Below are 24,883 nucleotides of genomic sequence, written 5' to 3' on the forward strand. Positions count from 1 at the left end.
AGAGAGAGAGAGAGAGAGAGAGAGAGAGAATGAGAATTGACTACAGAGGGGCTCTTTCCCTGTTTCAGATTTCAAAATGGATGGAGCTGAATACTGTATGTCAGAAAATGGTTGCAGCTGAGCTACAGGAAACGGCGACTAAAGAAGACTGCTTCTCTAAGCCCATCACTCAGGGACAATTCCAGGTACCTGGGACACCCTCCTTTCTTTTTCTTAATGGGGATGTTGATTTCTACTTTTCCTATTTAAAGCCATAGTCTCCACAGCTTCTGTCAGAGACAAAGTGTTCAGAGCTTAGGAACCACATTTGGCTTTTTAAACATGAAATGCCAGGAAAGGGAAATTGTGTAGCTTTTCACAGTTGTGAAAAGCAGCATCACAGGGAATCCCTGGTGTTTTGTTCCTCCAGCTGCATTTACAAGGCCTGCTAAGATAAATTGGTCCTAAGAGAAGAAAACTTTGACTGGGCAGGGGGTAGGGGTGGGACTGTCAACATTCATAATGGAACAAAGAAACTTTCTGGAAACAGCCTGAATAGCAAACAATAATCGGTAGCCTTAGCCTGTCGGATATAGGCCAGTCAAAATCTTCATGATGGAGACTTGTTTGCAGTTGGTACTTAATTGTAGGACAGAGCCCATGTAGCCTGCTATCCAGCTCTCAGAACCAAATCATGTTCGAAGTTCTGCCTTACAACCTTCCCTCAGACCCCTGAGCAAGATGCCATCTTAATGATAAGACCAGACTGGGTGAACATGATCAAAATCTCAAAGTCCCAGAGTGAACAGAATGTGAAGAAACTGCAATATAGTTTTCAAATCCTTGCCATGAGTGGCATTGTTTAAGCTGTTTCTTTTTCTCCCCATGTCTACTTTATCTGCTGTACAGGCCTAAGTAAAAATAGTTTAGCTTTTCCAAGAAAGGTACAATACAATATTTCTCTAAAAAACAGCCCACAGCATGACTATGCCTAGAGTAATTGCCAATTTTCATCATAGTGATTTTTGCTGAGAAGAATCAATATTCTCTCGTTTTATTCACCTCTGAGGTTAGGAATGGATTAGACTCTCTCTCTTAGTCACATTGTGTACATTGCTTTCTAATGACCCACCTACAGGCAAGTAACTGGTTTTCAGATGGAATGACGCATTTTATCTTCTGGTTATATGTGATAGAAGAAGCATGCGTATTGGTTTTATGGAATATATAAAAAATTCACATCAGAAGTTAAAAAGGAAATACTTTTAGAAACACTGACTTTTCAGTGAAGATCTAGATTTGTAAAAAAGCAAAATTTAAAACAAACCCCATAAAACTCAACTGCTGCTTATGGAATAATGAAACTTTAATTCCTCCAGGAAACACAGTGGAAAGATGTAGTTTCTCTTTTCAAAGTAACCTACCCCAGGGATTGTCAGTATTAGGATGAGATTTCGGTCACTGTGATCCTCCCTGGTTATAAGTCTGTCCCCTTTATAAGCCGCATTTACAGGCTTAAGCTGCCTTGTACCACTTGGGCCAATCAGGACTGAATTGAGAACATGCTACATGCCCAGTACTGGATTAGGAATTTAAAACGACATCATGGACATTGAAGACCAGCCCTGCCTTTCTATGTCCTGCCAGATTAGCATTTCTAGAGTGCTCAAAGGTTGGCCAAGAGTTTGGCATGTGTCATCTCATTTGATCCTTGTACTAATATTGTGAGATGGGTGCTAAAAGGTAATAGAACGTCGTTGGGGAAATTGTACTTATTCGTGAAAAATGTACTATTTATAAGTTTGTATATGAACTCTCTCTCTCCCTTTCCCCTCTATACCTCCTCCCATTCACCCCACTTCACATAGCCAGGTGAGAACACCTGTTGAGTCATATAATAAGGGCTTTGGACCAGGAGTGAGAAGTCCTTGAAAGGCATTAAATGAAATGGAGTGATGTGGTGGTCACATCGAGAGCGGATTAGGAAATTTGGTCACACCCTGTTGGTCTTCTATAAAATAGCAAGACAGTTTGGAACCCAAGAATAGAGGAGAGGGAAAGCAGTTGCAGCCAACCCCCTGAGAGGGAATTTCTTATACGGAAGGAAAAGCCTATTTCCACCCCGTCCCTTAACCAGGGGGTGGCCTTATGAACTTTGGGGAATCGTTGGATTTCAGTTTCTCGTTGCTGTTAGCTATGCCCCTGGTCAGTAATTACTTGTGCCAGGATCTGCATTTGGAACTGAAGACAGCTTCAGAACTCAACAAGAAGCCTAGTAGAAAGCTACACTGCACTGAAGGGGAATGTCCTGCTGTCATTAGCAAGAACACTTTTAGGTTCTGTAAGTAATTCCCTTTGCCAGGCACTCTGTGTACACTTGAGCCCACTTCCCCGTTGACCCTCTTTGAACTGGTAGGAAAGTGCCATAGATTTAGGGGCGATATCTTGTGCCACTTGTTCTAACTATACCATCTTAGGAAGATATCCCCTATCTAGGAGTTAATTAAATCTGCCTGGCTAATTGATACTCATTTGTAATCTCTCATGGTGATCATGTTGGTATGACCTGGTAAGCTATGGTATGAGGAAAATTGTTCCTTATCCCCTAAAAGTCCCTTAGAACCTTGAGGGAGAAGAAGTAGCCACCCTAGGGGACCTAACCCTACCCCTGCAGGTGGGATTTGGGAGAGTGGAACTAGAGACTGCTTCATGTAGGGTGACAGAAAACCACATATCAATAAGAGAACCCCTGTATGGTGTGGACTGCTGGTGTTAGAAGACAAGAGATGGGGAAGAACAAAGAGAAATGAGGACACTTCTAGTACAGGACATTAAACAAGGCCTATTCAAGGAGGAGTTTGAGCTATGACTTACAAAATGAATAGGATTTGGAGAGTAGTAAGAAGGTGTTGTTGGAACATGAATGTAAGTGAAGTAACAATATATGGGAAAACTCAAGGTATGTTTTTCAAGTTGGGGGTGTGAGACAGGAGTCCAGTAGGACAATTATCTTCTTTCAGGTTCATCAAATAGTGAGTTGGAGATGGACTAAAAGAAATAAGTTGGAGAATAATTATATGGCATTCCCATCATTTCTATGTGTTTTATTCTCACACTTGAGAAACTTTAGAAGGGGACCGTGTATTGGAGGAGGGAGACTTGTCTAGAATGATTATGTGCCACAATTAACCTAAAACTCACAGGGTGAAAAGTGAACTTAAGATTTCATAAATTCCTGAAGTTTAGAACTGTGGCTCAAGTTTCCTAAATGTTTTAGGTCATGTTAATAAATATATAGCAGTTTGCTACACTTGCTGGGTATTTTCTCAGAGGTCACATTGCTCATCCATCACTTCTTTGAGAAAGATTCTAGGAAGATTCATAGCAGGATGTTGCCCATCTACTCTATCATTCCTCTAAGAGTAAATCAATCCAAGGGATTAAGGGTTTCTATGGGAGCAGCCTCTGACAGACCTGTGGCATGCACTTAGTGCTAAGTTAAAGTATTGGTCTCTAATGATAATTGATGGACCATCCGCTGCATTGGATGTATTCACTTTAGTGACTTGGCCAGCAAAACTATTCCCAGATACCATCATCTTGCGTGTGCAATGCTAGGTTTGAACCAAGCCTAGAAAGGAGGAAGTAACATGGGAGATATCTGTCTTACATTGAAACCATAAGAAAATTGGGTTTTGTCCCCTAAGTTTCTTATCCAGGACATTTTGTCCAAAGTGTAAGAAATCAAAATTTTGTTTTCAACATGAAACTTTCAGATTAGGTCAGGATATATTCAAGTCATACAAAAATGACCCCAAAGAAAAAAAGGATAAAAGTAGTTAGAAGGTGAAACTTTCTGTGAAATGCTGTAAAATGTCATGGTTCTCAAGTTTCACCATTTCCCTGAGAAGACTTGGAATTGAATGACAGTCAATTGGAAGCAATGACGAAAGAGAATGCTGTAATCTGTGTGCTAATTTTTAGAGCATCTAGGAAAAGAGAAAAGGGGTTTATAAATAGCCAGTTTGAGAAAGATAGACATGATGGCTATGTGACCTGTGCTTTCCCCTACATTTTTCATTTAAAGAAATATGTTCTTTATAAAAGAATGGAGGAGCAAATCATACTTCCTGATCAATTCTTCATTGGCTGTTTGAACACAATAATGTTGATACTTCCTCCTATGGCTTAGATTGCAAGCCCACCACACCTCATCTTCTACAGTTCCTGTCTTTGGGCTCTATAAGCCATCTCTAAAGGATTCGCCCCCCCCCCCCCACCTGTTGGTAGACTTTGGTAGAATGTTACCATCATAGATAATTTTTAATCATCTTCTATGTATCATTTTAGTAAAATCACAGAATTTGAGAGTTAGAAGTGACTTCAACAGTCCTATGATCCAACCTCTGAAAAGAATCCCCAACATAATATAGTCCTATGACTAGTGGTTTTCTGGAGTCTTTGGGACGATCTTCAAGAAGGAGAGCTCACAACCTCTTGAGGAAGTCCATTCTATGTGTGGACAGCTCTAATTGTTAGAGTTTTTGCTGACTCCAAGCTTAAATTCGTCTCTTTGTACCTTTCTCCTGTTTTGCTCCTGGTTCCGCCCTGGAGGGGAGAGGGAGGAAGTAAAATGTATCTAGTTACTCCTGTTCAAATACTTGGAGATCACTCTCATGTCCCTACCTTGGTTATTTTTCCTCCTAGCTAAACATTGGTAGGCCCTTCAAACAATCCTCACATATCATGAACTCAGGGCCATTCAGCAGCTTAGATGCTGTATTCTAGGCAGCTTTTTTCTCCTCTTTCCATCTGTTATTTTTTGTTTTTCCTAGATAGGCAGTTCAACTCCATTTATGACCATACAAATTAAAAGACATCTTTTCCTTGATTTTCATTTTTATAGGATATACCATTGTCTAGGCTATGACATCTAATTTCATTTTAGCCCCTTTTTTTGGTTATTCTGTCACTAACTCTAGATTTTCCTTTACCTTGGACTTTAGTGTCCTACTTAACTTTTTAGACCACTCTGAGTGTGTATGTCTGTATTTGTGAATGCATGTACACGTCTCTCACACACACATACACACACACCCAGAGGTTTTGGAAACATCTCATTTGATTCTCACAACAATCCTGGGTGTCCATCAGCGTTGTAATTATCCCCATTGTACACATAAGGAAACTGAGACCATTTACTCGGGGTCGCACAGCTCATATGTATCTGAGGCTGGCTTTAACCCCAGTACTTACTCTACGCCCAGTAGTCTATCTACTGTGGCATCATTTGCCTTCAGAAACCACTGGCTTTTTCCACTCTATCTCTTTTCAAGGCATCCTGTTACCTTTGTGACCTCTCTTGATGCAGCCTAAGATTTAATTAACTTTTTGGCCACTATATAATACTGTGCACTCATATTGGAAATGTAATCTACTAGAACTCCCATGTGTTGGGATTTTTTTCCAGAGAACTAGCCAGGCATACCTTGCTCACCTCGTTTTTGTGAAGTTGACTTTTTGAACTCGAGTATAAATCTTTACATTTCTCCCTATTTAATTTCAGCCTTTAAGATTTGAAAATTCTGCCCTATGATTATAAATGTTTATTTTTCCATGTCTCTGAGCAACTGTCTTGTCCTAAATTTATTCTCTATTTTCCCAGCAACCCCTAGTCACTTCACACATCCGTGGTTTCTCAGGCTGCTACTCTTGATCTGACCGCCTTTCTTCCACTCCGAGAATAAGCACCTACTGTGTGCCAAATACCATGTGCTTTGTTCTGGGGGTGCTAAAAATGGCAACAACAACAAAATCCCTGCCTATAAGGACTACTCTTTGGGTTTTCTCTTCCAGCAAGTTTTAAATTGTCACCAGCAGTTTTTAATTGCTTGCTATGTTCCAGGAGCTCTGCTAAATGGTGAGGATGCTAAGGGCAAAAATCTAACCATATAGCCCCTTCCCTCAAAGAGCCTACATTCTAATGGAGAGACAAGAGGCAAACAGCTATGTATATTTAAAATAGGTATGGAGTAGATTGAATGTCATCTCAAAGGGAAGGGACTATTGGAGGTGGGAGAGGGGACTCTTACAGAAGGTTAGATTTTGGTGAGTCTTGAAGGGAGCCAGTAGGTAGAATTGAGGAAGGAGAACATTCTAGTTATGGGAACAGTCAGTAGCAAGATATCAAGTCAGGAGATGAGTGTCATGTGTGACGAATGGCAACAAAGCTGATGTTGCTGGATCATAGTATTTGTCAAGAGAATTAAAGTATAAGGGGAGAAGGTTTCAGGTTAGGAGTACTTTAAATGCCAAAAAGGGCTTTTTCTATTTGGCCCCAGAAGTAACAGGAAGCCAGTGGAGTTTATAGAGTATGGAGGTGTACTTTAGAAAAATCACTTTGAAAGCTGAATGGAGGCTAGGTTGGAGAGGGGAAAGAATGGAGGCAGAGAGACCAACCAGGAGACTGTTTCTGCAGTCTAGGTTTGAGGTAATGGGGGTCTTCAATAGGATGTTGGCTAGGTGTTTAGACAGAAAGGGATGTATACAAGAGACATGACTTGGTAACAGGCTGGATATATGGAGATAATGGAAAGTCTCAAGACCACATGTGGCCCTCTTAGGTCCTCAAGTGCAGCCTTTTGACTGAATCGAAACTTCACAGAATCCAGGATTTGTTTCTTGAGTCTAGGATGCCTTTTAGACATTCACTTTGAGATCCCCCTACTTATCTTAGAGATACTCTATCAACAAGCATTTATTAAGCATCTACTATGTGCCCAGCATTCTGCTAGGTATTGAGACCACAAAGACAAAATAGAACAGTCCCTCCCCTCGGGGAACTTCCATTCTTTCAAATGAAACAACACATACATACTTAAGTACATAGATAATAAATACTTGCAGAGTAAATAAGAAATAAATACCAGTTAGGCAGGGAGGAAGGACATTAGCAGTCAGAGGGGAATCAGGAAAGGTTTGCTGTGGCTAGTGCTCACAGTCCCTGGAGGAAGTATTATTGGCCTGTTGGCTGATCCTGTCCTGTTTTTGCCAATTCAAAGACCATCATTCCAAGTAACAGTTCTCACCCTTCTTTGATCCCCAAACTGTCCCCGCTGTAGTCCAAAGAATCCCCTTTTTGCAGTTGGCCTTTCCTTCCTTCACCAGCCTCAGCTCATTGTGTGCATCAGGCCTCCTGAGCCTATCTTTCTGGGACCTTGCCCTGCTTGGGTATTTATCGCCTGTCACCTGTCTTTGTTTCCATCTTCTCTGGGTATCTTTATTAAATCTCTGTTGATTGATGGGTTTGTTCCCTATGCATCCACATCAGTCTATCTCAAATACTCCCCCTTTTCCTCTTCTACAGAACTTGTTTCTTTGTGTCTTTTTAATTTCATTCTTCAGTACAATTCAGCAAGTCTTTCAGTGCCTACTATGTGTAAGACACTGTGCTAGTTAGCAGGGCCAAAACACAGTGGTCCCTGAACTCCAGAAGGTTAAAGTTGTAAACAGATTGGCAAATACCAGACAGTTTGAGGAAGGACTGAGGATTAACTATTAGAGAGATGAAGAAAAGCAGAGGAACATTCTTCAGTTGAGAGCACCCTATCCTTCCTGGCCTGACTTTCCCTGTAGAATTGGAACCCATCATGATTCTACCTATTCTTTCTCTGAATTCCCTGGAATCTTCCCTCTAAAAGTCCAAGGTTCACGACAGACGGTGGCAGGTTTTTCCCTCCTCAGTAGAGCTATTTTCTCTCCATCTGCACAGCATCCCCTGGCCAGCTATGAGACTTGTCTCCCATCAGCCAGTGGGCTGGTCAGCCCGGTTGGGAACTGATGCATTCCAGTCTGTCCTACAGGCTGCCAGTCACTGACTCCTCCAGAGAATAATCGGAGCCCAGAAAGCCACAGCCCTTTAGAAACAGGAAGGGTAGGAAATAGCCGAGTTCCCAAATCCAGTGACTTTGTCAGCCTTTCAGTGGCTGCTGACACTCCATTGGCATCTGGATATCTGTTCTTTAAAAGAAAAGAAAACAAAAAAAACAGCAAAATCTCTTTCTTTCCCTAGGCATAAGTAGGCCTGAGGGCAGCCTTTTCCCTTCATCACCCTTCCTTGCTTGCTACAGGCACCTGTTCTGGGGGCTTATGGCATCCTCAGGGCTGTCAGTAGACTAATGCCTGAATTTCCCATGAAATTGCTAAGAGTACTCTGGATTTGAGTTTCCCTTCATTTCTCTTCCATTACCCCATATTTTTCCTCTTTCTCCTTTCATATATCAAATATGATGTCGTCTGGCCCAGTAAACATAGCATAGACCCACCACGATTGAGGTGGTGGGGGAAGCCTTTTTGAGGTTGGGACCCAGGCACTGAGTTAGTGCTATCCAGACCAAAAAAACAGACTCAAGGATTGCAAACTTAAGAGAAAGATAATAGTGCAGGATGTGAGTAACTGGGGTGGGGATTATATACATTGAGCGTATTGTAGAGGTGAGTCATTTTAGGGACTGATTATGGATAAATACAAATACTTTGCTATTTCCAACAGCAAGGCTGGACTTGTAACAATGACAGCAACAGTAATGGTAGCCGTAGTGGTGGCAGAAATAGTAGCATTAACAATAGCAGTAATAGTAGCAGAGGAGCAGTGTTAGTAGCACTAACAACAGTAGCAATGTGGTAGCAGCAGCAATAGCAGCAGTAGCTGTGACAGTGATACTGAAAGTACCAGCAGCTGCTGCACTCATTGTAGGAGCAGTATTTGATCAGGATAGCTAGGGGGCCATATGGCTTCTTTACATGAATGAATTCACAGGTCCTATACCTTAAAGCCCCTCACATCCCTCTAGGCAGTTGGCTGCCTATTTTATACTACTCTATGACCATTCATCCCTCCCCCAGTCTTTGTGCCTTACTACTTAGTACCCCAGCTGTTATCCACAGCCTCCTGTCATCTTGAAAATCAACCCATTTTGGCACACCTTATCATTTTTTAAACCCATTGGTGAAAGAACCATTTTATTCTGAAATGGTTGGCCTTTCATCTCCCCATGACATCTACTTAACCTCCTGTAGAAGAAAGATTCATTATGTTTGTTTGCCATCTTACCCGTAACCATTTGTGACAGGTCCCATAGGACTGCTCATAGAAGCTTCATGAAATGTTTCCATCTTGAAGATATGCTTGCTGAGTAAGCCTGGCTAGGCCAGTTGGAAATGATGGGGACACAAGGCTCAGAACAAAATAGATTGCTACAGACATTTAGATACATCAACCAGTTGCCTCAACCAATTGTTTTTCCATAAGCAGAAATAACCCTATCTGTCATCCAGTCTGCCCAAATTGTCCTTTTCTTCCCCTCTCTATCAAAAGCTTTAGTTGTAGCTTTCCTCTTTCCCTTTCTCTCTCATAAATTTTCTTGTACTGGCACTTGATCTACTCTTAGGTTCTAATTTCCAAACTACTTGCTGTAGGTTGATCATAAAACTTATACTGTTTGACTTACCTGTCCCAAAGAAAATTTATCTCAAGTTTGAGTAAATGACCTTCAGGTCCTCTTGTGAATTTTAAGGCAAAGTGTTCCTTTCATTGGGGCTCTCTAGAATGGCTAACTCATCTTCTCTTCTCCCTCCCAAATCAAGGTTCTCACTGATGGCTTTTGCAACTTAGGGTTTTGTCCACTGTGAAATAGCAAGCTTTTATTCCTTCATCTTTTTTGTCTGAGTTTCTTCACCATGTTCCATATGTCCATTCATAGTTCATTTTCTTCAAGTCATCGTCAGACAGAAGCCACAGCAGATGCTTAAAGTGCCCCTCAGGTGCCTTAATGGATCATGTAAGGTCTTGAAGGCATTTGAAGTAGAATGCATTCTCTAGTGGGTCTTTTCAAAGTAGAACAGTTGAGAAAAGTTCTGCTGACCACTTGTGTATGCCTGTCATCAAAAGACTTATCTAATAAGTTTGAAGAGGTTTGGCACCAGAATGTTGACGAGTCAGTGAGGTTTTTCAGGTACAGAAACTCATAAAATCATCTTCAAAGGTTTAAAAGGATTGCTATCTACCTTGGTAAAGAGTATATCCTGCAGTCCTGCCCCATCCAGATTCATTCAGCCCACGTTTGATTTTTGTTTTGGAGATTGCATCCTTTAGCACAGGCTTCCCACCTCTTGCTTTAGGGTCTACATTTCCTTTTTTAATTAGACATATTTTATGTTTTGTAGACATCCATCTATCTATCTTACTGGAATTCTTGGTTTTGTTAGTGTGTAATTGAGTATATTACTTTCTGACAATTCATTTTATTTTATTTATTGATTCATTTTGCACCCTCATTGTGAATACACTTTGTTATTTTCTCACTTTGACAACTTAATTTTCCTCATCCATTCTCTTTTAATCTGACTATCTAATTCTGTAGCAATTTTGTTGCTTAAAAACATTTCTTTTTCTTGTTCAGCATTTCAATAGCCTTTCATTTTCAATTTTATCTGTTTCTCCTCTTTTTTTAAAAAAAATATTTCTTTCTGTTTGTTTGGGGGTTAATAGGATGATTTCCTAAGTTGTTTCTTTTTTAGCTTCATACTCAATTCAATAATCTTCTTTTTCTAAGGTTAATGTATTCAGGGATAAATTTTAGAAACATTTATGCTAATATTTACAGATACATTTTTTTTCTCTCTGAGCACTGCTTTAAATGTATCCCATAAATTTTTATATGTTTTTTCATTGTTATTCTCTTTGGAATAGCCATTTTCCTGTGACTTGCTGTTTAACCCACTCATTCTTTAGGATGCTGGCTATCATATGGCCCACATAGTACCCCCTAGTACCGATATTCTCCATCTTCTCACCCTCATTGAAAGGAGGGAGGAAACAGATTCATCCTCTCCCATCCCTTGAAATATCCATTTTCTCCTAATAAAACCTGTTGTGAGGGTCTTGTTTGCTCATTCCAGTTCAGAGGAACTTTCCATTTCTAGTCAGGAGGTCCTTTTTATGCATATTCCAAAAATGCAGCTTTATGGAAGCTGCATTTTTACTGATGGGGAGACTGAGACTCAGAGAAGTTCATGGTCACAGACCTGGAAATGTCAGAGTCAAGACTATGAAGGGAAGGAAATGATGAGGGTGAAGAGCTGTCTTGGAGTAAAGTGTTGCAAATTAGAGTTATAAAGGAATTGGAATGAAAGGAAATGGAATGAAATTATACTGAGAATAAAAAGCAATCTTCATAGGAAGAAGTAAGTGTAAAAGTAGAAAAAGAAGGAATTTTGATAAAATAGGGTAATTTTCAACATCAGAGATTTGGAAGTGGAACATTTTGGGGTCATCATGAAGTTATGTAGGAGCACACGATGACTCAGAATGTCTGAGAACTTTAGGAAAAGTCTTGCAAAGATATTTATGTATACTAATTGTGTGTGTATACATATACATATATGTATACGTATACATATACATATATATGTAATTGTATATATAAATATATACTAATTCCATGTTCTAAATGTTTCTAGGTTGGCTTTACCCTTAGTTTTACCTCAGTAATGGTGAGGGGAGGGTAATATAATAATAATGACAACAATTATAACAATATTGGTATAGCAAGAAGAGTTTTCCTCATTTTACATAGAAGAAAAATAATTCTTGGAAAGATAAAGTAGTTTGCACAAGATCACATAACTAGTTAATATCAGAACTGGGACTTAAATTCAGGTCATGTGATGCCACAATCAGTGCTCTGACCCTTCCAACCTCTTACCACCCCTATAATGTTTCAGATTCACTTAATAGGCAGTCAGTCACTTTTCAGAATGAATTATTTTGAAAAATGGCAATTTCTGATTGGTGGAAAAGAACCCTCAAGGAGAGTGATTGATGTATTAGGATGGGCTTAAGAAATGCTTGCTAAATGAGTTAAATGAATGAATATGGTCCATTTATTTTCCAGTAAGGAAGAAGCAAGGCTATCTTTTATTAATGAAGCAAAATAAATATTTTCTCTTTGGATGAAATGCCTTTGGATTTTACAATTTTATTAAGAGGTATGAAGCACTAAAAATTATAACTTTCAACCAGTTTTTGATTAGTTTGTCAAATTATATTTATTAACAACCCCCTAGGTAATTTTTAAGTTGTAAATTTTTAATTACCGTTGGCTTGACATTTTAAGGACACTGAGTATCTTTGTCATTTACACAACAGATAACAAAGTAATCCAATTTTCTGGTCTCCTACAAATGATCTCTTCCAAAAATATAGAGCCTCCTGCCCATGGTTTAAATCAGCATTACCCTTAGCCTAGCAACCACTGTCAATTACTAATCTTGTATTATTGGCTCCAGGGAAAGATTAAAGGCAAAGCTGAGATGTAGCTGACAGTTTGGTTATCGCATCTGGAGTAAATGAAAAGCATGGCCTGAATCCATCAGGGGGGATTAGGTAAATGTGAGAAAATTACTGATGTCCTTTTACACATGTAAATTTTAACTAGTGGCAGAAATGGGGTATGGGACTTCTGCCAGCCACCTCCTATTTCCTCACTACTAGAGAAGGGGCTTTGGGAAAGTCCAAACATATGTCAGATGAGGCAATGAGCATGAGGTCTCCTTCAATGTTTCCTCCAAGAAACTCGCCAAAATGGCAGCACTGCATGGGTTGACTCATTATTTGGAGAAGAAAGAGTGCCTCTTTAGAGGATGGTATATTCTCAGGGTTCCTAAAATGTGGAATCTTGGAATAGACATTGATAAGCTGAAGACTGACAAAAGGAAGGAATCCAGAATGCCGTAAGGCCTTGAGTTCATCTCAAATGAGGATGGATTGAAGCAATTAATACTGTTTAACGTAGAGAAGAAGAGACTGTGTGGTAGGATATAGCTTTCTTCAGGCATTGGAAAGGTTAAGCCTTTTCTAAAGTTGAATGGTCAACTAAAATCCAGTAATAGTAGGTCATGAATAGCAGTCTGAAGAAATTGGATTTATTTTATTGAGCAATGAGCAACCATATTTGGTTCTTGAGCAGGGGAATGATATAGGCAAGTATGTGCTTATGGAAGATGAATTGGGACATTGTGTGAAGGATGGAATGTGATTGGAAGAACTGCAGTCCAGAAGACCATTTCAGGAGCTTTATGCCGTAATCTATGTACAAGAGAGTGAGAATTGAGATTGGAGAAGAATAGATGAAATTCCCTCCATGTAGAGTAGCATCCCTGTCCCTGTCTGAATACCCCGTGGTCATTCAAAGCTCAGATCAAGTCTCTATCCCTGACACTGTCACTATCCACCTTAGTTTCCTCCAGTCCAATGGGATTTCCATTTCCTTTTTTTTCCATTCATATAGTAAACATATTTCTTTAGCACTTCACATGTACCAAGTGCTGTAGACAACAAATTCATAAGCAAAATAATTGCTGCCCTCAAAGAGCTTACATTCTCAGGGGGAGGGGAAAGCATGTACTTAGAGAAGGAAATGCCAAATATGTGCAAAATAAACACAGAGTACTTTTGAAGGGAGTCATTAACACCTGGAAATCTTAGGAAAAGCCTCAGGGAGGGAGGTGATGCTTGAGCTGATGCTTCCAGGAAGCTTGGGATTCCACGAGGTAGAAGTAAGAAAGGAGGACATTGTAGGCATTGAAGACCACCTGGGAAAGGACACTGAGGCAGGAGTTAGAATGCATGTATGGAGAATGGCCATTAGATCAGCTTGACTACAATGTTGTATGTATGTAAAAGGGAGCAATAGAGAATAATCCTAGATATACAGTCTGGGGTCACATTGGTAAGGGCTTCCCCCCATCAGATAGGGGAATTGGAAGTAAATGGTTGGACCAAAAGCTTGCACAGTATCAGTTAGGTAGCTCCTCTGAACCTTACGTTTTCTATCATCTTCTTTAATCGCTTGGTACTTTTAAATTCCCTTGTAATGTTAGTGCTTTTTTATATAGGCATTTGACATCTCCACTGGACTGTGAATTATTCAAGGGCCCAGGTCATACCTTATACTCTATTCTATCCCTCATAGCCCCTGGCTGGGGTATGGGAGCATTAAAGGTGTTCGATAATTGTCTGATGATTAATTGATTGAAATCCCAGAGCTATTGTATATCACTTAAAGGCATGAGCAGTGAGCTAATGTGGTAAAAGAAGAAATCATGGGGATTATGGCCTAGCAGGGGACTGGAACATTTATTCCCTGCCTAACACTCTATAAACAGCCAAGCAAAATATCTCTGGCTTGAGTGGCCACCAAAAGCAAAGTCCTTCCCCCCTGAAAACTCATCCCCATCTGTTATGCTGCATAACCAATACCCTCCTGGGTATGAAGGAGCAAAGTGACCTGCCTTGTAATGAGGAGTTTGATTTAAATATTGGGAAGATAATAACACTCTACAAGTGAGGCCAGTGTAGATAGAAGCCTAAGGCTGTGAGAGCCAAAATAAGTCAGCTTCACAGCAAAGATAGGCACTCCTCAGCAGAAAGGCTACATTGACTCTGCAGAAATAGATTTGTTTGCATTGTTTTTTTTAAAATCTTGTAGGATCATGAATTTAAGGGTCAGGTGGGGTGGAGGGGGAGAGAGACAGACTGAGAGACAGAGATAGAGCAGGAGAGAGGGAGGGAGAGGGAGAGGGAGAGGCAGAGAGAGACAGAGACAAAGGAGAGAGGGAGGGAGGGGGAGGGAGAGAGACAGAGACAGAGAGACTGACAGACAGAGAGAAGGAGAGAGGGAGGGAGGGGGAGAGGGAGAGAGAAGAAGAAGTAGTAGTACTTGTTGTTGTTACATAGAGCTATATCACATCTTCACCAATGGATAGTTTGTTGATAGTATATAAAATTAAAAGTGAGAATATCCCTCTTTGCTTATTCAGGGATCCCCAGCAAGATGCAACTCATTAAACAGATTGGGTATTAGCAAAGAAAAGTGGGGTAAAGGATTTCTTCAGAGAAAGGTAGGAGCAACATGTAAGATAGGTTCATCCCAAAGATAGAAAAAGGGGCAGCTGTGGGGCGGCTAGGTGGCCCAGTGAGTAGAGCTCCGGCCTGGAGTCAGGAGGACCCGAGTTCGGTTCCGACCTCAGACACAACACCCACACAAAAAAGAAACTAGCCATATAAACTTGGGCAAGTTACTTAACCCCAATTGCCCTCCAAAAAGCAAAAAAAAAGGGGGGGCAGCCAAATAGCCCATGTTCTCCAGAGATATCCACACAATATTGGGAAGAAGAACCCAAGAATATTGGGTGGACCTCATATGACAAACATATGGGAGGGCATGAATACAAGTCAGACAGGAATTTTGGAACATTGGAAGAAATTTTGTTGTTTTGTGTCCAAGTCTTTGTGACGTCATTTGGGGTTTTCTTCACAAACATAATGGAGTACTTTTCCATTTACTTTTTGCTAGCTCATTTTACAGATGAGAAAACTAAGGCAAACAGCATTAAAGTGACTTGCCCAGGATCACATAGCTAGTAAGAGTCTAAGGTAGTATCTGAAGTCCTGAGGGTGATTCTTCCTGGTTCCAAGCCCAGTGCTCTACCAATTATGCCATCTAGCTACCCTTAGAAGGAATACCTGAATTTATGGGATCACAGATTCTTTAAAGTAGTTGGAAATTTATCTAACAATAATGTTGCTCGGCCTGGGGGAAGGGAGAGGGGAATGGGGCAATTTCCCTCTCCATATCTCCTAAGGGTGCTTTCTCATTGGACCTATACATACAGTGACCGATTTCATTTCTGAGGGAGCCTGGCCTCTAATGAGAGGGGTTAAACTCCCTTTTCTACCACCCTTTGACATCTTACACTACAACTCCAACACTCTGGGGATAACTTACTGGTTTGGCTGATGTCTTGGGTCCAAAGTGGGCACTAGAAAAGGATCTATTGTATAGTATGAATAAGGTGTGGAATTAATATTTATTTCCTACGCACAAAAGAAATGCTAAACACCAAACACTGATGAGCATCCATCAGTAAATATTTATTAAGTGCCTACTATGTGCCAGGAACTGTACAAAGTACTGAGGATTGAAAAAGAGAGATAAAAATAAGCTTTACCCTCAAGGAGTTCACAATCTAATGGTCTACATTGGCAGATTTAAAACAAGATTCAGTAATTTAATTGATAAGTGCAGTTATGGACTTAATGCAGTTATGTGGTTCAACCCCATCAGAGCATTTATGTGATTGCTTAACATATAATCATAAAATTATAATGACCTTTCTGAGCTATGATTCGAGACCTTGCCATATAGGAATGCTTCCCTGACTCCACACTCTTCCTCTGCCTGAAGTTCTTCTTCTTTTGTAAATCATAGCCTTTGTCTCCTGTGGTTTGAAGTTCACCTCCTCTTGGAAACGTGTCCTAATTGGCTTCTACCTCACGTTGATATTTCTTATATTTGGTGGCCTTTTATCATATGGTAATCATAGTAGAACTAGGTATTTCCTTTTTGTAAGCAAGGGCCCTTTCTGTCTGCTAAAGTAAGCCTTGCTTGACCAAAACAAAACAAAACAAAACCCTTTGTAAATGGCTTTTTCACTAACTTCCCAGGAGGGAATGAAGATAAAATGCTGGCCATTTGTGTGTACATATGTATGTGTGTTTAAAATTACCATGTTAAATGTTAGGACACACACAGTCCTCCTTTTCTGTTCCCCCTTCTGCAATTGGTGTAAGACTATTTTGCTAGCAACAGTGTAGTTAAGTCAAAGAGACCCAGCAATATCCATGACCTTCAGACCACCAACACTGCTACTATCCCAGTTCCCTATACACTGTTCTAAGGAAAAACTCTTGAGGAGATGTGGCCTGGCAAGGTTTCTCAAGATGCTGCAGGCTACAGTGTCCGTTCATATGAATCAGATGAAGATGTAAAGGGTCCTCCCAAAGAGAGGTCTCCCAAAATGGAATGGACTAATAGGTCGTCAAGTGAAAGCTACTTGTCAGGGATGATGGACAAGGTATTACTTTTTAGGCATGGGTTGAATTTGATGTTGCATTTTCTCACCTCTTCTCCAGGAGGATTCACAGGTAGGCTTGTAGCTCATTGTGACCAGTCCACCTCAAGCCCTTTGAAATCTCTCTGTTCCTGGGAAGAGAAAACTTAACAGAAACACAACAATATCTACACACATCAAGCTTAGCAGAGTCACAGCAACATTCAAACACAATGCCAACACTATCATCTCAATTAATTTTCTGCCTGTGAAATCAACATAAGTCAACAGACAGGGTACATCTGTCTGACAAACTAACACAATCAACAGATAGAAAACTTCTGTGTGAAAAGGTATACAAATATAAATTGAAACAGACAAACAGAGTGCCAGACACCACAAATGTTCTTCCTCTCAGTTCTGCTTGGTACCAGTTTGTGTTGCTGCTTTTGTATGGTGGTTCTCCTTCTTGTTCCACCCTTCCTTTTGCTCAGCAAGTTCCTCCCACTTGCCAATCACAGGCAGGGCTCAAAGGCATTTGATGAACTGAAACAAGGTGCTAAATACTTGAATAACTGAAAGAAGGCACTAAGTGTCCCTTTGCTTGCTATTACAGGAGTCAGCAGAGAGGAATATTTGAAATATGTATATATTCATTTGTATAAGACATTTGTTTGTTTTTGGTTTTTTAATGGCAGAGCTAAGCAAGTCTAATAATACTGAATTGTCTGAGCAAGAATTCATAAACCCTCAAAACCACTGTACCCTGGCTGTGTTTCATTACAGGCCACATAAACTGGATAGAAATGGGAGGAAACAAACTGTGCCAATGAAACAGTGGCTTTATCCGAACTAATAGGCAGATTCATTTAGTCCAGAGCTGGTCTCCATGGTGGCTCCATGATCTTTGGTAATTTCCAAATACCAGCACCACTGCCTCTGTCATTGGGCTCATTTGTTCATAAAGAAGTGGACTGTTCGTGTCTGAATATGCCTCATTTACACACTGGTTGGTCATGTTGGCTTCATGTAAATGCCATCCCACCATGGACTGAAATTGAATATCCTAACAATCCGACCAGAAGAAACTGAAAAGAAAAATAAAACTTGTCCTAAAATCATGTAAGAATTAGAGAAATTCATACTTTGCCTTTTGTATCTAGAATTTTGGGAATCTTTACTTGATGGTAAATGTGTTTTGTCCTACATGATATTGGATGAATATATCAATAATCTGGAGAACATCCAGAGAGGGAACCTAGGAAGGGGAAGAGTCTTAAATCCATGTACTGGGACAATCTGTTGAAGAAACTTAGCCTGGTGGAGAGGAAATAGCAGCAATCTTTCCAGCCCAGTGCCCTCAGCCATCATCCTGGGAAATAAGCCCTGTGGAGGTACAGCCTGGTAACAGCTCCTGAAGGTGCTGCAAAGCCTCAAGAAACAAAGTTCTTGCCACCAGAGTACTTGACCTTGTCCAATGGATCAACATCAGCAACTGATATCTTTGTATCCTTGGAACAACTTTAAAGAAGAGACCTGACCATCTGCTTTGCCACTACTCCTGGAGGGTCATGGGACTTCTCTCTCTGACTTGCAGCTCAAACATTTAATTTGTGTTGTCTTGCCCACCCCCATTAGAAAGTGAGTTCCTTGCAAGCAGCAACTTTCTTGCTATTCTGCTTGTATCTCCAAAGCTTTGCATATAAGTGCTTAATAAATCAATTATTTATTCATTGCTTCATACTTGAAGGGCAGATACTTGAAAGAAGGATTCAATTTGGGCTACTTAGGCCCAGAGGTTAAAAGTCAGAGAGGCCAATTTGGTTGATATGTCAGCAGATACTTCCTTTTTTGGCTCTTGTAAAATGGACCAACTGGGGAGGTGAGTGTCCCAACACCTTGGAGGGCTTCAGACCAAAACTGCTTGTCAGTATGTTAGGAACTGGATTCTTTATTTATGAATGGGTTGTCTAGATTAGAGGTGTCAAACTCTCTGTCCAGGGTCCTGGATGGACCCAACCAGATTAAAATGTCATTGAAAAATGTTTAACAAAAGAAATAAAAATACAGTAAAACATAGGTAATATTAATTTGTGGGTTTTTTTTTAAGTCAGTATGTTGTCTGCAGGGATCTATTTCTCTTTTAGTTTGACGCCACTGGCCTGGATTGTGGCTGTTGTATACCCTTCCATCACTGAAATTCTGTAATTCTGTAACCTTTTTGTGATTTCATGATGTGACAGTAATGCACCATGAGGTACAGGAATAAGCATTGGACTTGGAGTCAGACTCCAGGTCAAGTCTTAGCACACAATCATTGTTTAAACCTGGATAAATCCCTTAACTTCATTAAAATTGAGTTCCCTCATCAACCAAATAGGTGTAATATATTTGCACAACCCATCTCAGAGGGGTATCATGATGAAAACATTTTGTGACATTCCCTTGTTCTGTGAGTAATTATTTAGAAAACTCACATTGGCAAGATGTCCTGATTCAGAAAGACAATCTATCTGACATGAGTTATATGACTCTGGAAATTATCCATGATTTTGTCAGCATGAGGGACTTACCATATGAGAATTTCACTGATGTCAGTTACAGTCCTCATGTGACTTAATGGATAATTCCTAGGTCATTGCCTGATGTGCATAGAGGTTAAGTGATTTGCCCTCATTCAGAGAGGTAGTATCAGAGGCTGGATTTGAAGCCAAGTCCTTCTGACTCTAAGCCTATAGTCTCTTCAAGGATGCCACATTACCTGTAAAAAAAATCACTAAGAAATCTAATTGGCTTGGGCCTAGAGATGAGGAAGAGTGTAGAGATAGACAACTACAGGTATAAAATATTGCATACACTGTCATACTCATGGGTGCAGATTTTGCTTAACTCTTTTTCCATGTTTGGTTGGTTGGTTGGTTTGGGGGATAGGATGAAATTGGAGATGGTTGGGTTATTGAGAAGTGACTGTGGTATAAAAACAAAATGCATCAATAAAAAGTATTTTTTAAAAATCACTAATTGGGTTGCAGAGAGATGTACTTGTCAAAATTAAGAACAGAAGGAACTACAGCTGCATAACTCTTAGGGGAAGGGAACAGCATTGAAGAAAACAGCTGTGCTTGCTAAGAATCACAGAATTGGGAACCTTGTATACCACAGAGTCATGGGGTTGGAAACAAACCATAATTAAGAAAGAAAACTCATGGATTTTCCCCTGATTTTATGAGTTGTGAAGTTTCTCTTTAGTGTTCAAAGGTCAGTCCTTACTTTTATTATCTGAGGGCTCCTAGAAACTGCTCACTTAATACAATAAGACCATAACCTGAGGCTGTAAATTTCTCTGTCCATAAAATTCAAAAATGCCCATGATTACCAACTACCTGGGTAATTTCTCCATGGAGAAATTAAGTTGGTATTAAGTAAAGAACTACTTTAATTTTGTTGTGTTACATTTTAGGGAGCTGATTGCCTGTAACCGCTAATGCAGGTCTTGTTTGGCCAACAGTAAAATTGTCATTCTGGATTAGCAAGATGCAAACTAGAGAAGTTACTTTGTTCCATAAGAAGTAGAATGAAAAGGGGTAAAACAACCCAGAAATAGCAGTGAACGGCTGAGCACCTAACTTATTATTTTCTTTGGTGAACCAAAGCTAAACTTGCAGTTTTGAAATCCACACATATACACTTTTCTCTTATCAGAAGCAAACTCTAATTGCTTCCATTGATGAATCCTTAGTTTCATCTTTAGGTAAGTCTTCAGATAAGACTCTTTTATTACTGTTATAGCAGTTTTAATCAATGAGCATGGTCAATGATTTCAGGGTTTTAGCCGGAAAAACACCACTCGAATAATTGATCAAAATTATAGATCGTATCGGATGAGGATAGGGCCTTGACATGCAAGTTTTCCTCTCTGAAGATAACCTGGACAGTGCTGTGCACAGGGGTTGGTCTTAGATTACTGTTTGAAAGTAATAGAGTGTCATCTTAAGTTTGATTGTGAAGTGACTCTATTTCTAAGAATTCACTTTCTTTTAAAAAGGAGGCTCTCTTTTTTATAGCAAGGCAAGAGGAGATAGTGCTGGAACATGTTTTTTCTTTTCTTTAAAATATTTTTTTAAATTTTATAATAAAAAATCTTTGTAAAACTTCTTTGTTACGAGGGATGAGATGCAGGCAGAAGTCTACAAAAGATACATGTAAAATCTATTTTTAAATAATTCCCGTGGTGTGGTTCCTCCCATTCATTCTAAGTCTATACAACATGACTAATGTGAAAATATGTTTAATAGGAATTTATACGTAGAGCCTATATCACATTGTATGCCATCTTGGGGATGGAGGAGGAGAAAATTTAAAACTTAAGGAAGTGAATGTTGAGAACTAAAAATAAATAATCTTTAATTGATGTGTTTCATCTTATCCACAGGGAATAGTAATGATGTTAACAACAACAATGACAATGAGGACGATGCAGCTGATGGCGGGGGTGGTGGTGATGATGATGATGATAATAATATAATGTCTACTATGTGTCAAACACCTGAAATTTACAAATGTTACATCATTTGTGCAAACCATGGTCATACTATGAGCCCAGTGATTGTCATGTTAATATAAATGCATCATATTGACAAAAACCTTCCCATGGTGACTGAGGTTTTATGATGACCATCATAAATAGTATGGCACTATGGAAAGGGAGCTGCTTCTTGATAGCAGGAAAAGACGTGAGTTTTAAATCCTGACTCTGCTACGTTTCACCTCTGTAAGACTGGCAAAGTCAAGTAATATCTCTGTCTTTAGGCTCCACATCTTTAATATGAGTCTCTCTGGTCTCTTAAAAGAATCTCCCTCATCCCTTATAGTTCTAAATCTGTAAGTGATGGTAAAAACAATATCCTATTCAGTGGAATTTTCTGAAAAGTCTCAAAATTCTTGCTACTTATATCTATTGTCATGCTATGAAAGTAAGCATAGCCCTCCTAAAGATACTCTTGCCAGGAAAATGCCTAGCCGGCCCCCATCTACCTTCTGATAGCCAATTCCCAGGTTTGAGGAGTACTACATATTAAGTTGGGCAGCTAAGTGTTGCTATTGCGCATAAAATGCTGGGCCTAGAATCAGGAAGACTCCTCTTCCTGAGTTCATATCCAGTATTAGACACATGCTAGCTGTGTGACCCTGGGAAAGTCACTTAACCCTGTTTGCCTCAATTCCTCATTTGTAAAATGAGCTGGAGAAGGAAATGACAAACCACCCCAGGACCTTTGCCAGGAAAACCCCAAATGGAGTCACAAAGGGTCAGGCACAACTGAAACAAGTGAACAGCAACAAGAAAAATGAATTAGGTTGAAGAGGAATGAGTCAGGAAGTATGCTATCAAAAGAATAAAAGTCCCCTGATCCCTATTCTCACAATCTGCCCTTTTCAGAGCCTATAAACCATCCCTTCCATACCTAATCTCTTCCCAAACTTGAAGAAATCAGTAATTGAATCTAATACACATGTGTTGAGGGTCTACTGTGTGTATGGCTCTAGGCTAGGTGCTAGCAACATAGGAATAAAAAGGGAACTACCTCTGCCCTCACTATGATTACATTCTAGAAAGAGGAACACATACATAGAGAAGCCATCACCAAGTAATTTCTGGGATGGGAGTATGGAAATAATAATAATTGGGGGAGGGAATCAGGAAAGGCTCACATAGAAGTTAACAGTTTTGTTGAGCTTTTAAGAGAGCTAGCAACTCTTAGATGTGAAGATGGGGAATCTTGACATCCCAGGGATGGGTGACACCTTGTCCAATGACATGGCAGTGAGAGATAGAATGTTATGTGTGGCAGACAGCAGGTAGGTTGGTGTAGCTGAAATGGAACATACATAAGGGAAGTAGCAAGAGTGAAAGGCCTTGTTTTCTGTCCCCCTTCTATTCTTGCATGTTCCTCACAAATGATATCATAAGTAGTTTCATGGATTGTAAACTAAGAAAAGTTTTAGTACATGCATTTGAATCAGGCTAAATATCAAATTTTAGTAGACAGGCTCTGATCTGCCTATTAAATTGAACTGTAAGACAGAAGGGGACCCAGAGAGGAACTAATGTTGAGTGATGGGTCGATTCTAACTGGGATGAGATTTTATTCTCTTTATTAGTAGGATGAATTTCATCAATAGTATTTGATTTTTATTATATTAATACAACAGGGACTCAAAGTTAATATGGGGGGGGGAAGTTCTGCTAATAAAATTTCAAAGCTGTTTTCAACAGTTCCATTAAAATAATTGCCAGATGTCAGAGTTGTATAGTCACGTTGTAATCCTGCAAAGCACTGGCTGAGTGATGTTGCCCTGATGGGAGAATGTTTTTTTCAAACTAGCAAAAACATGACCATGTTAGGAAGAAAATAACAATGGATTTTACAAGATATAAACAAGAAAACAGAAGTCAAAAGCAATTAAATTGCCACAGTTGTCATTTTTTATGAGATATGTCCAAGACTATGAATCGAATCTGACAAATTCCAATCTGTTAACTAGCATTTAATCATGATCCAGGTGATTAACCTACTTAGAAACAACTGCTTAGAAACAGAAAAGAGAAAGACATTTTCCTGAAAGAAACACATATGCTCCCATTTATTTAATCCCCACAGTTTGAGGTGTATATCTAATGTAGAAGTGAAGTCTCTGTTACCTCTTCCTCAAACTTTGAGGCAGGCCTTTGGCCATGGCAGGATCTGGGTTAAAGAGAGTTATCACTGGAGGATGTGTAGGAATGAGGACAGAAGAGAGGGAAAAGCAAATAGATTTCCTAGGAACTGGACAAGTGATTCTAAAAAGAAGCCCTTATACAAGTAAATTTGATCTGTAAGATAGAGGCAAGCGATGTATACTCCCAGTTCAGGAGCCTTCCTTGTAATTGTGGTTGGGCTGAGGATATGGTGGGAGCTTGTCAGTTGACTTGCCTTCTCCTTCCTACCTGAGTCCCTTAAGAGGGATTGGAACTCTCTAGGCCAGAAGTGTCAAACACACTGCCCAGGCTGCTTGGCCAGAACCAGATTAAAATGTAAAGGAGAAACGTTTAACAAAATAAATAAAAATACAATAAAATGTGAATAATGTTAATATGTGATTCTTTAAGTCATTGTGTATCTTGTGAATGTCCTTCTTTATCATTTAGTCATCTTTGTTTCTATTTGAGTGTCACACCACTGCCCTAGAGGGATATTGGTGGTCTTCAAAACTTGGGACTGGCCAGTGTCATGTGTGTTCCAAAGTAATGCATTTAGGGCACAACCTGAGAGCTATTCTCACTTATATGAAGAGTTTATATGTACCCCAGAACAATGTGGGTATCTGGGGCCGGGGACACCCAGGGACCATAGAGAGAAAGGATACTGGCAAGCTACTTCATGCATAGGTATGGGGAACTGGGAGGTTCTAGCAGGCTTTCACTGATACAACAGAGCATGGAACCTCATTCTGGGTTCCCAGGAAGTACCTAGCACTTGGAAATAGTGTTCCCAAAAGTGTCCATTTGCATTGTTGCAAAAGCAGGACTTTGTTTATTAAAATATGAAGAATAGTCTTGGGAAGGAGGTATAATGTGTGGTTGTCTATTCATTTGTATAGGTGAAGTAGCCTGGAGAACCAGAGATCAGAAGAGCTGAAGTTAAAAAATTAGAAGGCTTAAAGGCTGATACTGTAAGCAATCTGGGAAATCAAGGAAGAGTTTACCTGTCAGATTTATGGAGAAGGGAAGACTTTATGACCAAACAACAATTAGAGAGCATTATAAAATGCAAAATGAATAACTTTGATTACATTAAATTGAAAAGTTTTTATACTAACAAAGCCAATGTAACCAAGATTAGGAGGGAAGTGGGATATTTGGGAAAGAATCTTTACAAACAACATCTCTGATAAAGGGCATATTTCTAAAATA

The 24,883-nt window shown here is 39.7% G+C and overlaps 1 long non-coding RNA gene across 1 annotated transcript in view; it reads left to right on the forward strand.

Moving 5' to 3' along the window:
- Positions 1–85: 85 nt before the first annotated feature.
- LOC138177474 (uncharacterized) overlaps positions 86–24,883 on the forward strand; it is a 51,840-nt gene continuing 27,042 nt past the window's right edge. The window contains exon 1 of the long non-coding RNA XR_011172507.1: positions 86–185. This is a non-coding gene — a long non-coding RNA (uncharacterized lncRNA). The remainder of the gene's footprint in view (positions 186–24,883) is intronic.

Source organism: Petaurus breviceps, unplaced genomic scaffold, assembly GCF_028583685.1.
Source record: "Petaurus breviceps papuanus isolate PSGF00001 unplaced genomic scaffold, PetGlider_PUasm1.0 90417, whole genome shotgun sequence".
Classification (NCBI taxonomy): Eukaryota; Metazoa; Chordata; class Mammalia; order Diprotodontia; family Petauridae; genus Petaurus; species Petaurus breviceps.